This window comes from Phascolarctos cinereus, unplaced genomic scaffold, assembly GCF_003287225.1.
Source record: "Phascolarctos cinereus isolate Bilbo 61053 unplaced genomic scaffold, phaCin_HiC Scaffold_9;HRSCAF=440, whole genome shotgun sequence".
Lineage (NCBI taxonomy): Eukaryota > Metazoa > Chordata > Mammalia > Diprotodontia > Phascolarctidae > Phascolarctos > Phascolarctos cinereus.
Genome location: NW_027556402.1, coordinates 225,260,212 through 225,277,314, shown reverse-complemented (window position 1 = coordinate 225,277,314; position 17,103 = coordinate 225,260,212). Strand labels below are relative to the sequence as shown.

The 17,103-nt window shown below is 38.4% G+C and overlaps 1 protein-coding gene across 3 annotated transcripts in view; it reads left to right on the top strand.

The window, feature by feature from the left end:
• BDNF (brain derived neurotrophic factor) overlaps positions 1-17,103 on the top strand; it is an 80,525-nt gene that overhangs the window by 13,128 nt on the left and 50,294 nt on the right. The window lies entirely within an intron of this gene.

Below are 17,103 nucleotides of genomic sequence, written 5' to 3'. Positions count from 1 at the left end.
CCAATCTTTTTTCCTAAACATAATGGGACAGAAAACCTAGGGAAGAATGTGTTAAAGTACTGTTCCTTTCTTATAAGAGCCATTAGGTGTCTCTTCCTGTTCTATCCATAAATAAAAGGAAACTTGAAAACTGAGTCCCTGTGAAACCAAATGCTTTATCTTTGTAACAGCTACTAAGGAGAAGGGCATTGATTGATTGATAGAGGAATTAGGAGGATAGTACTCTTGTTCTCTCCTACCTTTATTGTTATCATGGAACTTGTCTGTCCTTGAAATGGTGATGCCCTAAAGTTGATTGTTCTAGCTCCAATCTCTTGATTGACTAAAAAATTCAATCAACAGCCATTTGTTCAGTATATAATGCTCAAAACAAACAAACAAACAACAACCCAATTTGACTCTCTGTTTTCCCATTAATTAACTATGTCAATTACAAAAATCCGAAAAGGTTAGCTAACTGATGATACCTTGCAAAAACAAATCTCAACAGTCAAGAGTACTGGGTTGAACTGAAACTTAATTGGAATAAATGTAAACTTTCACATAGGCCCAAAACATCAGTTTCACAAGGACAAGATAGAATAAATGTGGCTAAACATGATTAACTGAAAATGATCTGAGGGTTTCAGTGAATCTCAATCTCTGTATGAGTCAACAGTGTGATATGCTGGTCATGAATGCTAATGTGATGTTAGTCTGCATTTTGTAAGGCATAATATTCAGAAATAAGGAGATGATGATTTTATAATAATCTTTCCTGTTCATAATACATCTGAAGGACTGAGTTCAGGTCTAAGGCCACATTTTAGAAAGTACATTTATAAGCTGCAGAAAAGGCCATGTGTCCGTTCTATGGCAAAGGTCAGTTGAAGGAACTAGTGACATTTAATCTGGAGAAGAGTAGCTTTAGGCAAGGAATGATAGCTATCTTCAAATATAGAAAAGCTATTATGCATTATGTTATGCTTAAAGGCAGAGTTAGAAGCAATAATGGGTATAAATTGTAAAGATACAAATTTAGGCGGGATATAAGAGGAAATGTCCTAATCACTAAAGCTGTCAAAGAGTGAAATGGGCTCATTTTGGAGGCATTGTGTTCCTCACTGGAGCTATTGACTGCATGACCCTTGGATGCGACCCAAAGGAGATTCCTGCTCAGGTAGGATTTGGGCTAGGTGGTGTCTAAGATCCTTTCCAATTCTCATATTCAATGGTTCAGTGACTCCATATATATATATATATAAAAATCATTCTTCCTGCTTCAGCCTCAGTTTACCATTTCCTTCCTACCAATTAATTGGCAAAAATTTAGCAATCAGCTATGTATCAAGCAAGCTAGCAATCCAAAAGCAACCATGCAAACAGTCCCTGCCCTTCAGGAAATCAATGCAAATATTCTGAAGCTAAACCCTGGGAGCAGCTTTCACAGACTATAAACAGTAACTTTTCAAGTGCTTTTGAGCTCCCTTAGAGCTGAAAGGTTTTAGAAATCAACATTTATTAATTCAAATGTTTCAAGCACCTTTATCTTTATTCTTAAAAGAGTATTATAATAATAACAATATTATATATTATTATAACAACAATATAATGACAATAACAAATAATAATAAACTAAGAAAAGTCTGGCGGTAATGCAGAAGATTTCTCCTACCAGGATTCCTTTTGATTTCGGTTCCCTCCTCCATCACTTACTTGAATTTATTAACATAATAAATGATGTGGCATTTTCTTGATTGGCTTAGGAAGGTTCAGATTTGGTTGACTTCTGAGAATTATGGAATAACAAATATTATAAAATGTTTAAATTAGAGTTTCATGTGTTTGGAAATATTTCGTTAAGTTTATCCTTTCCAAATTGTTATTGACTGTAATACTCAGGGTTCTAACCTGAGGAAGGGCCTTTCCAAATACACACAGGAGATATATCCAGTAGAAATATATTGTTTGCTGATCTGCAACTCAAGTATTTGGCTAAGTATAACAACACACACACACACACACACACACACACACACACATACCAACGCTAATGTTTATTGGCAGTCCTTTTTCAATAAAGTACCTTTATTTCTGAAGCCCTACTCCAAATTTGGAATTTCTCTGGAATATCAGCTCTTTCTTGGTGGGACTCCTGAAGAATAGATGTTTCTTATTCTATTCTTAATCCCTTTCCTCAAATTCAGACCTCGGAGAAGCTCTGGAGTCTTACTCTATGACAGAGTTGGTAGAGCACTAATTGGTAGGGAAGGAAGTACACCAAGTTGGTGGTTTTCTTCATGAATTATCCTTCTCCTCCCTTCATCAGGGCAATGCCCACATAAAGAGATATGACCATAATCTTGTGCTGGCACACATGAAGTTGGGCACTACCACTAATGTGTAGGTCATTATCTAAACTGTGAAGAATGCAGATATTCAGTCTTTGTCTCCTTTCCAGAATTCAGGCTTTGATATAGCCTTGAAGTCTTTCATTTAATAAACTAAAAAAATCTTTCCATAACTTATGAATTATCTTTCATTTTTCCTACATATACTTTCTATCCCTCTCATGCTTTAATTGAGCTTCTTTTGTATTGAATTTCTTTTTATATTTTTTTCTTGTATTCCCTGATTTGAGTGTAAACTCCATGAGAGCAGGGACTGTCTTAGTTAATCTTTTGCATTGTATCACAAAGAGAATATCGAGAACTTTGAATATGTGTCCACTTTCCCACCTACACAAAATGTTTTAATGAAAATAATCTACATATACACGTAAGGCAGGAGTTCTTAATCTTTTTTGTGCCATGGATGCCCCTTTGGCAATCAGGTAAAGCCTATGGACCCCTTTTCAGAATAATGTTTGTAAAGGTATAAAATAAAACACACGGGATTATTTTAAAAAAAAACAATTGTATTGAAATGCAATTATCAAAATATTGGTAAGAGGGGAACAAGTTCATGGAAGCCAGGTTAAGAACCCTTGAAATAAGATGTTTTTGAAGAAAGGATCTTATTCCACAAGAAGAAGATAGGCAGGGGGTTTTTTTCAAGTGATATTCTAGATCAGTAAGATGTAATGGACAGAGCTGACTTTGAAGCCAGGAAGATCTGGTTCTCTAAGTCTCTATGTTGCAAAGAAGATACCAACCTGCATTGGCTGAGGGAATTTCTTCACTCTGCTAACTTCTTCTAGCAGTGAAATCATAGATCTCATTCCTTTCCCCAATTCTTTAGAAAATCACATTTTTATACCCGTACAGTTGATTGGAAGGCATAGAGAATGCCCAATCTCACTATGCTTATGGTGTGTTGCATGGGGGGGGGGAGGAAGCATTTAACGAATTAGAGCAATGTGCTACCATAAAGACACTTTCCCAGAACAATGCATCCCATGCATCTGTAAAAGTCATATAAAATTCCTTGAAAGATATACAGGAGGGGAAAAAAAAGCTCTTGGATTATTACTGTCAAGCTAGGCATAAAACAAGGAGTCATATGCTTTGGCCCATGTAGGAGTTGTCCAGCTGAGAGTCCAAATGGAAAAGAGATTCCCTAAGTGGTGGCCTTTGTATGTTACTGTTGGCCCATGGACACTGTGCTGATGGCTGTACCTTACTAGGAGAGCTAGGTAAGGGAAGATGTAATATGAATACCCAGAAGAGAAGGCGGACTGATCATGTGGAAAGAGCAAGAAATAAGTGATAGAGAGCCTGTGTGCGCCTTTGTTTTCTCCATGATGTTAAGAGGTCTTTTAGAGCAGCAATTAATGCTTGAATTTTAAAAAACATATATAAAATTATATTTCAATATAATTGGTTTCCTTTGTGAGCCTATGTATTTTATTTTATACCTTAAAACCATTAATGTGAGAAGGGGTCCATAGGTATTACCAGACTGCCTGAAGGGATCACACAAAAATGGTTACAAACTTCTATTCTAGAGGATACCCCTTAGCATATTGAGTAGACTCCCTTATGAACAGACTCACTGGATAAGGGGGTGTGGATGAGCTGCACTCTGCTTTGTTGGAATGAATACCCACCTCACTGAAAATAGGGCTCTGTCCAAAATGTCTCCCCCAGTGACTAGCACAGAGCTCAGCATGCAGTAGACACTTAATAAATGGCTCTTGAGTGAATGAAATAAGAAATCCAATGTGTTGAGATTCTTTTACATAACTGATTTATGGAGAAATGCATTCACTGTACCCACAGTGCTACTTGGATTATTCTTTGCTCAGAAGGTAGCTAGCAGATAGAGCAAGGGACTTAAGGTCAAGAAAATCTGAGTTCAAATTCTATCCCAGATACTTATTAGCTGTGTGGTAAGTCACTTAACTTGTCTATGCCTCAGCTTCTTCATCTAAAAAGGGTAGGTAATAACAGCACCTACATTTATTTGATCACAAGGATCAAATGAGTAAACCTGTCAAATTACTTTACAAATCTTAAATCACTGTATAAATGCTGGCCATCATTCCAGTACCTTCAACCTGGAAGGTTGACCATGTCCTGCATCATGGTGGCAGGTGATGGTGTGAAATATGAATGGTACAAGGATATTGGAGCTCCAGTGGGGTCTGGTGCAGGGATAGTTACATATTAATGACATCAGTGGGAAATACTTTGGTTATACCACCTTTAAGTACAGAAGTGAATAAAGGCAATGAAAATTTTTCTCTAACTCAAGCCATCCTTGTTCTAGATTCCCTTTATCTTGATAGTTAAGCTCTTCTAAGTCCCACTTTTTAAATTAAAAAAATTAAACTACCCTTAACTGAAATCAACCGATTGTAAACAGCATGCAAATAAACCCTTTCTCAATTAATAAAGGTACCAAGAAATGGGAAGAAACCTAATTACCCTATAAACTTCTTAAATACTCCACAGACTTTAGGAAGAATGCCAAGAAATTAGCTGAAAGGCAAAAGCAATTTTAAGTGAAGTTATCATTGCCTCTTATACTATTGCATACTTTTGGTTGGTGGGAAAGGGTGTCATATTTGGTTCCAGTTTCTTAAGTCTGCCGTAAAAGCTACTTTTCTTGAATAAGATGATCCCTATAAGGAAAATCATGGACTTCTAGGTGGCGCAGTTGATAGAGCGCTGGGCCTTAAGTGAGGAAGACTCTTCTTACTGAGTTCAAATTTTAAGACACTTATTAGCTGTGTGATCCTGAGCAAGTCACTTAACCCTGTTTACCTCAGTTTCCTCATCTGTAAAATGAGCCAGAGAAGGAAATGGTAAATTGCTACATTTTTTTTTGCCAAGAAAATCCCAATTGGGATCACAAAAAGTCAGACATGACTGAACAATAAAACAATAAAAATGAGGAAAATCAACAATAATACTAGAACTGAGTAGTCTGTGCCTGTCAAAACATCAGAGAAAAAGTCCCAAGATGAAGTTTCTCCTTTAAAAGTCTTTTCATTTAAATTTTAAGGAGAAATACTAAATAGTTTGTATTTATATAACACTTCCTAATTATAAAGCCAATCTTCCTAATAGTTCTATGAGATAGGTATTACAAGCCTTATTCTCCCAGTTTTATAGATGAGGAAACTGAGACCCACAAAGGTAAAGTAACTTGCCTAAAGCCACATAGCTCCTAAATTGTAGCATTGAACTCAGGTTTTCTGATTCCAAACCCAGTGGTCCTTCTACTATAGAACCTCACTGTCCTTTATTTCCTTTTAAAAATAATTCCTAATTCTTTTTACTTGTGCTCAAATACTCTAATGAATTTGCAATCCTGTGATGTGGTATTCCCCCCAGTAATGCAGATCACCACCCATCCATGCCCATCTAACCTGCATGACTTCTGTCCATGTTCTTCCATAAATTCCATTGCTTTTTACATATTTGCCATAGGGGATCTACCCAATTTTTAAGGGCTTTCCTGGCTTTTGTTTGCCATTGTGAAGACATCCATGTAGAGGGCAGGCTGTTAGTTTTTATCTCTTGCTCTAGCCATGTAACAAACCTATATCCTTTTTGGTTTTTGGTCCTTATATCTGTCTTTTCCTGCTATCTTTTCCTCCTCCTTTAAAATTCCATGTTTCAAAAGTGTTGTCATCCATGCTCACACCACCGCATCCTTCTCCATTACCCTTAGAGTGGGAGATTTCTCTTCTTGAGTGACCATCACGTTCCATGAGTTAAAGCTATAAATATTTCACTAAAATAAAACAAAGATGTGATGGGGGGGTAGCTGGTGGGGAGGAAGCATTTTGTCAGACCAAGTATACACTGAGAGGGCTGTGCTGGAGGTAGCATAATTTCTGAGGGTCCTGAAGGATCTGTTTGTAAGCTATCTGAAGAAAGACAAGTATTATAGCTGGGGGGGGGTGTGGAATTTCTTTTTAAAGGAATTTTTAAGTAAGTAAAGACTAGAGCATAGTCAGGATGACCTGGCTTTAAGTCCTGTCTCTTACATATACTATCTCTTGATATATATGAGAGGCCCAACCTCTCAGTACCCCCAGGAAACCCTCTGAGACTCCAAGTTCCCAAGCAGATGTTAATCTGCCTTGGTAAAGAAAGTACCTCACTGGAAGTTCCCCAAGCTGATAAAATAATGGGTTGGATCCAAAAGAAAAGTCACAGTATTAATCAATAAACAAGCATTTATTAAGCTTGTCCAACATGCCAGGCATCATGGTGTGCTGTCAGAGCACCTTGGTACAGTTATTATATATTTTAAATCTCAGTTCTTGTGAGAACCAATAAACCAATTGGAGAAAATAGATATATAAACCTGGAAAACCATTGAAAACTGAACATTTTAAAATGTTTCTCTGAAATAAGAGCAAAGAAGATAAATGCGACAAGACATAAAGTAATTAAGAAATAAATATTCCATGATACATGATCAGTCCAGAAAAAGACAATTATAATTCATTGGAACCCTACTTCAACACCTTTTCATTTGAAACTGGCTCCCATATAAGTGTAATGAAAATTTTAGCTTTAACTTGAAGACAGAGGCCTGGGTTTAAATCTTGTTTGTGCCAACTATTTACCTGTCTGACTTTGAGCAAGACATTTAACTTAGCATAGCCCTAATTTCCCCATCTGTTAAATGTCGACAGGTGATGTGAATTACGTGAGTTCTAAGAACCCTTTCAGTTCTAACATCCTATGATTCCTAAGTCTCAGAAATTGGCTTTAAAATAATGGCTCTGGAAAATAATGTTTAACACATGAAGCTGATGGCTCAATTCAGCATTCGTTACAAGAAGGCTAATAAGAGGCAGCTGTAGTATATAGTGGAAAGGACACAGGATTTGGAATCAGAAGACCTGGATTCCAGTTAAGCTCTGCTGTTTGTTTATCCAGTGACCCTGGGAAAGCTGCTTAGTGAATTGGATCCTCATTTACTCATTCATAAAATGAGGTCTCATAATACATGGACTGTAACAACTTTTTTATGAAGACCAAATGAGACGACATATGTACAGTACTTTGTCCCTGTAAACTGCTAAATTAGTGTCACCTGTTATTATTATAGTAGACATGAAACAATGGAGATTCCAAACTGGGTTTGGATATCAGCAATGGCAGTGATTCATTTAAAGTTTCAGTGGATAATAAACTATTTGGTTCATTGGTCCCATGCCTTAAGGGAAACGCAATTATGTGTTCGCCAATCTATTAATAATAATTCTAACCCATGATCATTCTGTTTAACTTGTTATTAAGAAAAGGGTTGGATCTCAGTTCATCTAACTCTGGCAAGTCTTGCTGGCTGCAAATCATGGACATTGAATTGTGGAGGTCTGACTGTGGTCTAGGTTTGGCTTCTAGAACTGTGTTTAATTAATGTCACAGCAACAACATCTAAATTCCAAAAGGGAAAGCCCAGCCTTGGGCCTCTTCTCTATCATCAGAGCTATTTCCAGAGCAGCCAAAACAAGGGGGCTCCTCAGGGTGTGTGAGGAGGAGAAAGCCTTTGGACTAGAGAGAAGGCAGTGTGAGGCAGTGAAAAGAACATTGTTTTCTAACTGGAGGGCTTGAGACTGAGCCCTGAATCTGCCCCAGTAGTACCTTTGTGACCTTGAATAAGGCACTTAATTCTCTGAGGTTCATTTTCTTTGTCTCTTAAATGAAGAGGCTGGATGAGATGACCTCTGAGGTCCCTTCTAACTCAAAATCTATGATTCTATAAGTCTATGGTGTCTCTGTGCCTCAGTTTCCTCATACTATAAAATGGAAAAGTTAAAACTAGATGACCTCTGAGGTCCCTTCTAGCTGTAACTCTTATGATCCTCCTACAACATGTTTCATGAAGGAGGCCTGAAATTTTAATTTCTACTCCTCTAGACTTTCATAACCCCCCCCTGGCTATATAAACCACATTGACCCTGTCCACCTGGTCCAACATGATTATCCCCTTGAACTTCTAGCTATATTCAAATTCCTGGCCCATGATGCCCAGCATTGACGAGGACATTGGAAGGTATCTGCTGCAAATCTCCTGCAGAGGTCTTCTGAATGTGACATATCTTGAAGACTTCCAAGAAATATACTTAGAAATATAGGTGGGAAGTTTGTACAGTGGAAAGAGCATGGGATTTTGAGTCGGAAGCCTTGAGTTCTTGTCCTTTCTTGATCATTTGCCTTGTTCCCTTAGGTTGATAACTTTTCCATACTTTTCAAGTGAATGTCTTAGGCTAGATGAGCTCTAAGGTCCCTTCCAAATCTTATATTCTGTGGGTTGCTTAATGAGTTGTTGTTCTCTCTTTTTTTTTTTTCATTTTCTTTTCTGGCTACCATCTGATTTTCTTTAAGGTCTGACTTGATTTTGACTAGACCCGGACAAACTCGGAATTCACTGCTTTTGTAGTTTGACCACATCTAGAAAACCATAGCCCCATTGGACATTCCAAATGCTTCCCATTGGCTAACATGGGTCTGTTTTGCAAAAGTTCATTAGAGTAGCCTCCTGAGTAGTGAGAATGGTTTTTCTGAGGGTCTGCTAGTTAGTGTTGTGTGTCTCAACCAATTAGACTGCCCAGATCTTTTCTTTATGTCTGATTTTGCTGTCATCACACAGACATGACTGGAAAGTGGACCATTTAGACAAAGTGATTATTTGACATTCTATAGACCTAAATATGACTGTTTTAATTCTTTAATTCAGTCAAATCAGTTTGTGTTTCTGAATAGTGATTATATGTGAAAAGCGTAAGGGTTAAGAACAGGATGGTGGAGGAGGGTAAATGAGAGAGAGAGAGAGAGAGAGAGAGACACAGAGAGAGAGAGAGAGAGAGAGAGAGAGAGAGAGAGAGACAGACAGAGAGAGAGAGAGAGAGAGAGAGAGAGAGAGAGAGAGAGAGAGAGCATTTAAGTGCTATGTACCAAGCACTGTGCTAAATGCTAGGGATACAAATTGAGCAAGAAAGACAGTTCTTCTCAAGAAGTTTATACTTTAATGAGGGAAGACAATACATAATATTTGCCACAACTTGTTCTCCCTACCTTGACAGTATTATTGTAAAGACAAAATGAGTTGGTGTATCCAAAACCTTTTGTAATTATGAAACATTGAATAAAGATGAGTTATTATCATTGCTATCATTGAGTCTGGTCCACACACATCACTATGGAAGAGGGGTTCTCATTAGAAGGTAATGTCTTTCAGATTCTCCTAGTCATAAACATGAAAATGCCCCCCTAGAATATTGTAGAACAAGCTAAAGACATCTATAATCACCCTAAATAGTTCAACATAGCTATCCATCCAGGAAAAATCAAGCAGATGAAAAATGCTCATTTTCCAGAATATTGCCTATAGTTGAATGGACAACTTACAGAACTAGTCTAGTAGAGACTGGATGAACACTAAATATAGAAAATGACATGGGCCCAAAATTTAATAGAAGGAAGAAACTAGATTGGAATCCACTTAGGAAATTACACAGTGCTTTTAATACCCCAAGTTTCTCCTTAAAACAAAGACTCACTTTTAAAAACCAATATTCTTTTAGTAATGCTATGGAATACCTTGGTTGCTTAAAACCTAAAGTTTGGGGTACCCAGAACACAGTAGAAAAATACGTAGTGTGCACCAATAGACAGCAGCAATCACTCGCAAAGAACTGCACATCAAAAGTAGCATAAAAGATAACTTCACAAGATGTGTACCTGGAAAAGGAGGTAGGCTAGGCATTTATCAAGAGTGAGTAAATTAGATTAATAAACCATGTGTTCCATTGTTATCCATTCAATTTCAAGAAATCTACAGGAAGGCCCACTGCATGTTGAATGGATCTCTTGCAAAAGATTAGGGGAAGGATATGAAAAAGAATTCCATAGGACGGGTTGTATTCTGTATGGACAGAGGGAATACCCACATGCAAATACACACAAATCCTTGAAAGGATCACAGTCACTTTTTTTACATCCCATTGAGAAAAATGTCCAAAATACCAATATTTATTTGGTGTCATGAAATGGATTATTATTTGAAATCTCACAATGGGAAAGTTGGAAGGAATCTTAGAGGTCATTGAGACCAATCAACCCATTCTACAGATGAGGAATCTAAGGACTAGATGAGGAATTTTCACCTAGAGAAGTGAAATGTCTTACGCAGGGTTGCAGAGCTAGTGGGTCCTTGAACTCAAGTCTTCTGACTCCAGTTCAGGTATTCTGGCATTCCTCTACTAGGCTAAATCCTCAAAACTTTGTCATCAAGGACATTCGGATACCTTTTTTTTTTCCTTTTTAAGTAACTACTTCTGGTTTCCCTTCCAACTTTCTTAATGTGAGATTTCAAGTTCCTAGGTAGAGGAATAATTATCACTATTCTGGAGATATCAATCTCTTTTGACTTTTCTCACAGTTGTATTTAGATCATTTGCAATTCCTCAAACTGCTTTAGGCTTGGGTGATTTCATGAACACATCCAGTTCTTGGCTCTCTGTTTTCAGAAGACTGTGGAGAACTTGGAGTTAGTTCAGGAAACAACCATGAAAATGATTAATGGGTTGGAAGTTGAAAGTTATGAACAAAGGTTGTGGGATCTGGTCTCTGGCACCAAGAGACAACCAAGAAATGACTTCATAATGGTCCTGAAGTATAGGAGGAAGTCAATAACCAATTATTCATCCTTACTAGAACAAGATGAAATAAGATAGACACAAATTTTAAGCAAGAAAAATGTGTGTTATATACATGTATGTTGTTATATGTATGTATACCTATACATACATGTATACACACATTTATTTATTTTATGGGGTTAGCCAACTGTAGAATGTGCTGCTCATGAAGGTTCCTTCTTTGGTCTAGTACAGTAGACTTGAGAATAGGGAGATGATCTACACATCATATCTTGATATTCTTTTCAGGGCCATCATTCTACATTTCTACCCAGTGATTCTGGGATATTTTATTTACTTAGGCTGTAAGTCCTCCCCCTCCCCCTTGTTTTATCTTTTTTTCATACTCTTTGTTTTTCTTGAAAGACAATTGGGTGGGAAGCCCTGTATTTGAATCCTGGATCTGTCAGTTACTATCTGGTTGGTCCTGGGCAAGCCACTTCTCTGCATTTCGGTGAAAAGTGGTACCATGAAAAGAGTACTGGCTCTGGAATTAGAAGATCTGGGTTCCAATTCCACCTCTGACAATGACATCTATGATCTTACTTGGGCTTCCTGGACTTTAGTTTCCTTGTTTGTAAAATATCACGGTGGAGTTGGACAAGATGACCACTGAGGTCCAACTCCAGGTGGACAAAACAAAGCTATAAAAGTATGTGAGAGATGAGTCTCAGAAGTTTTTGAATGCGTATGGATCCTGGGCCACTTCCAACTCAAGATGGATGATTCTTTGAAAATCTATAAAACGAAGATAAACACAGTGGGGTAATTGTGAAGAGAGCCCTTTATAAACCTTAAAAGATTATGGGAAAGTGAAGTCTTATTCAAGTGATGAAAACCTTTGGGCAGAAAGCGGGGATGATCATTAGTGTCACAGTTTTTCACTACCAGAACTCTTTATCTCATTTTCTTGGCAGGTTTTCTTTTTCTTTGTTTCTTCCTTTCTTTCTTTGGCTAGGCAATGGGGTTCAGTCACTTGCCCCGGGGTCACACAGCTAGTGTTATGTGTCTGAGGCCGGATTTGAACTCAGGTCCTCGTGAATCCAGTGCCAGTGCTCTATCCACTGCACCACCTAGCTGCCACCTCTTGGCAGATTTTCAATAGTTTAGAACTGCTGTTTTCCTTTGACCCGCTGCCACCTATTGGTGACTTGGGGTAGTGACCTTCACCCCACCCATTCCCATCTCAGACTTCATCTCTCTTGAATCAGATTGTGTAGAAAAAATAAACAAATAAAAACAAAACAATTCTCTTCTGCTATAGAAACCCACACAAGTGACTTGATGGCTTAAAAGTGACTAAGACAAAAAAAATAATAAAAGCACATAAGACTCCAAGAGGTTCTTGAATAAGACTGGATGCTAAGCAGAGAAATTCTTAGTCTCAGCACAGAGTTGGGCCACTACCCAATGGAGTGAGATCCTCATGGTTCTCAGACCTTCAAGGCTCAGAGCCAGTCTGGAATGCTCAATTTAGAATCAAAAGACCTGGCTTTAAATGCTAGCTCTGCCACTTACTAGCTAGGTATTACTAACTTACACTCACTTGTATAACCTTGGACAAATCACTAGAGGAACTTTCCTTACCTGTAGAATGAGGAGATCAGGCTAGCTAGATGATATCTATGGTTCCATACAGTTTTAAAGCCTGTGATTGGAGTGATAGGATTCCCAAGGGTTGTCATTATTCTGCCTCTCTTTTTTGGACATCCTGAACTCTGGCTTCCTTGTTCCACCTTGAGGCTGCCCTCCAGGCCAGGCGGCCATCAGTGCTATCCAGCAATAGAGTTGTAGTTGCAGTTACAAGAATAGAGAAAAATCGGTTGCAGTAGAATAGAACATAAACACTAACCTTGTTGGACAGCACCAGCTAACACATCAAATGGGTGGACCTAGCACTTCTAGGTTTCAGGCACTTGTGATGTAGTCACATAATGAAAATTCAAACCCCAGATTTGGCACCTGCTAGCTGTTTATCCTTGGGCAAGTCACTTGACCACCCTGGGCCTCAGTTTCCTCATCTGTAAAATGGAGGTTGGACTAGGTAACTGACTTGAAGACCCCTTCCAACTCTAGCTCTGTGATACTATCAACTAAAGTAACAATTCTCTAAGAGTTGGCCAGGGATCCTTTCAAGTGGCCCATAAAGTCAAAACTATTTTCCCAATACTACTAAGATATAATTTCTAAGATGTTAATTATCAATAGATATAACCTATGTAAACAAAAACTCTTTGAAGGAGATCTTGATCATTTTAAGAGTCAAAAGAAGACCCAAGACCAAAGAGTTTGAGAACCAATGAACTAACTTAGGGAAGAGACTAACGAATTTTTCCCATTCACTTTCTTCTGTGACATTGATAGGTTTCACACAAGCATGTTCCGCACCCCCTACTCCTACCCCCCCCACACACACACAGACATACACCCCTGGGTGTATGTAGGGATGGTACACTCTAACTTCGGATAATTTGAAACTAGAGTTTGAAAAGACCCTAAAGTAGAGTGAAAATATTTCTCTTTACTCATTTCTTCTTCCACGTTAATTACTCAGCTTTGCAGCATCTTTGGAAGTCAAGTCCATTTGATTCTGGACAATTTTTTTTTCCTTTTCTACAAGGGAGATTGTGAGCAGGAGTAACTAGGCGACTTGAATAAACATAATTAAGCATCAAATGCTTGTAGTGAGAGTGGGACTGACCTCAGCCAATTAAAATTATTAATAGAAAAAAATATATGTTGGTGTCAGATTGGTGCCTCCTGCCACTATTCCCACTTGTGCAATGTGGATTTGTTTCTATTTCCTGACAAGCAAGAGTGAGAATCCAAAATGTTTCTTCTTGACTCTAGCTCTTCTGAAAAACCAGGTTAGGAACATTAAGCATCAGATTTTAAGATTCAACTGCAAAGTTGTTTGTTTGTTTGTTTAACTTACAAGATCTTGATAGATGATTAAGAATCTACTCCCCTTCTCTCAGAGCTGTTTGCTTTAATACACTAAAATGCCACTTTCCCTCTTTTGACTGAGAGGGAAATGTTGAGACCATAAACTTACAGAATATAACTCCTAAGTCTTTGCTTCCATCATCCAGCATTCGTGTGCCTAGTCCTGGAAGAGGCAGACCCAGAAATTTGTGCTTTTTTTTCTTGACATCAAGGTCAAAAAGACAATCAGAAGCTTAATCTTGGACCTTTAACTATAATTCACAGGTGCCACTAGGATAAAATGGAAGGGGAAGAATATTTATTCAATAATCTGTGGGAAGCCTGAGATACAGACTTTTAAATTTTGTCTACCCAGAAGTGGTCTTGGAATATAATAAGAGGAAGGCTACTGTTCAAGAGATGCCAGCAGGGTGCAGTGGGTAGATGAGCTGGCCTTAGAGTGAAAAGACCTGTATTCAAGTCTTATTATTGATGTATACTAGCTGACCTCGGACCAGTCACTTAAGCTCTCAATAACCCTAGACATTTTCTAATTTTGACAGCTCTTTATATACGTCAGTGTAGAAAATTTTCACACCAGAAATTGGAGAGAATTATAGGGTTTACACTATACACTTAAATAGAGTACCGAGGAGGAGATGGTCTCACTGCTCTCAGTGATTGCCAGGTCATGGACAGCACCATAGCAAGAAGCACATTTCAGATCTTTATGAGGAAGAGCTTTCTAATAATCTGTGCAATCCAAAAATGGAATGGACTGCTTCATGAGGTAGTTATGAGTTCCCTGTTGCTCAAGGTGTTCAAAGAGAACTTTGGCTTTTGAATTTTTATGAGATGCTATGCAGGGAATTCCTATTTTAAGAAGAGTGGTCCAGATGACCACTGAAATTCCTTCCAACTTTGCAGTCCTGTGTTCTCCTTATATAATTTAGATTTGCTATTAAGGGGAAATAGGCAGGGGGAAGTAGTTTGAAATAAATTGTCTTCTTGGCTTGATACACTCTGGTCAGGACCTTGAGAAAGTGGCAGGGATTTCACAGTTTCTGACACAGAGTAATGCTTACTTGAATTGGAAGTCACTTCCCATTTGTTTGTTAAATATTCATCACAAGTATGTTTCTGCCTTGCCCTCTTGTAAAACCACAGGATACACTGGGTGGTACAGATGCAAATTGGTCCCCATGAGGTCAGGAGAGGGATGGAAAGAGAGGACTGGCTCCAGTCACCATGATAGGCTCAGGAAATGAACATGGTATTTCTAACGCACAGATACTGACCTATACAAAGTGATTTGAATAGATGGTATAACTTCAATGACTAGCATTTGAGAACCTCCACTGAGCTTTCCAGCTAGCCCACATTCACCTACTTCATATGAAAGGCAGTATACCCAAGTGATTAGGGTTTGTTCATTCATTTCAATCATGTCTGACTCTTCATACTTGACCTGCAATCAGGAAGACCTTGGTTCAAATATCCCCTATGAAACTTACTAGTTCTGTGAGTTTAGGCAAGTCACTTAAATTATTTGTGCTTCCGTTTTCCCCTCTGTAAAATGATGGTGATAATAATCTCCAGTACCTATCTCATAGGTTTCTAATGAGCTATTTAGACTTAAAGATCATTAGCAGCCTTCACTTATAAGCATGCTTGAAGCTAACATTTAAGTCAGGATAAATCATGTTGATGAATTTTTTATTAAAGTACTGAAGCAGAATTTATCCATTCCTGATCCCCCAACAAAATGAGATGGACTTTTAAAACCTTACACAGTATAAATCCTACAACTATGGCCAATGAAATCACCTTCACAATCTATAGCATTTAAAATTCTTCAGTAGGACCCAATGCCAGGAGTGCTTTGAAAAACGTCTGGTTTGTGCCATCGTCCTATAGCACTCTGGTTAGCAAGCATCTACAAATAACATTCAGTATGCCCACATAAACTCTTCCCCATAGGTGCCTTGGGTTGTTTGTATTGATTGTATGATCAGTCATACTGATATAGGTACCTAGCTAAATGTGCCATACACACTCTCTGAGGATCTGTGCATATATTTGAATAATCACACATTCAATCCAGCTTAACCACGGAGGCATATTGAATTATCTATCACACACCCAGAGAACAAAATAGCTAGGAGTAGAGCAGGTTCATTGATCCAGTGTAGGGGTAGAGACAGTTCACCTTCCTCTTGGCTCCATCATTGGAATGCCAAAGGCCTTGCATTGATTCCTGGTTTGGAATGAATCCATTGGGAAGCCCTTCCCTTCGCTGACCATTAACCAATTTGAGGTTGGCTAATCTGGGGAAATTATTAGAGTACTATTCTTTATCTAACACCCTGAAGAGCTAGCTAGCATTTTGCTGTGCTTCTAGATTGTTTTAACTATTGGGAACAGGATCGCCTTTAAGGACAACCCAAGGAGGGGGGAGGGGGGTTGAAAAGGTTTGTCAAACGGTTGATTGAACATAATCCTCCAGCACAGACCGAGCCTGTAAAGCTTTTGATGGCTCAAATGATCTGGCTTTAAAAAGCCAGCTAAAAGAAGAATTTTTAGCTCTTCCAAAGAGATGAAGGTACCTTCCTTGAGGGCAGCATCTGGCCTTTTTTGTTGTTGTTTTGAGTGTTTGTTCCAATTGTTTTCGCATCCCCAGAGCCTAGCATGGAGACTAGAATATAGTAGATACTCAGTAAATGTTTGTTGATTTAATTGAATGAACATCTGGACATCTTAGGTCCCTTTTGACCTCGGCACCGATGGCTTTCTCGGTGGAAGAGGGTCACAAAGCTCCCCAAACTAGCTAGCTAAAAGCAAGGTTCCAGAGGAATTCTCATCTCTCTTCCAACCCTGGGTTTTCTAAAGGGCTGGCCTGATGCATGTTTGGTAGGACGGCGGGGAGAAAAGAGCATCTGCAAAAGCATGCAATGCTCTGGAACGGAACTCTTTTTAATAAAAGATGCATCCTTCCCAATGCACTGAATTTGGATTCTGGTAATTCGTGCAGGAGAGTGTCTATTTAGAGGCAGCGGAGGTATCATATGACATTGCACGTCAAGGCAATT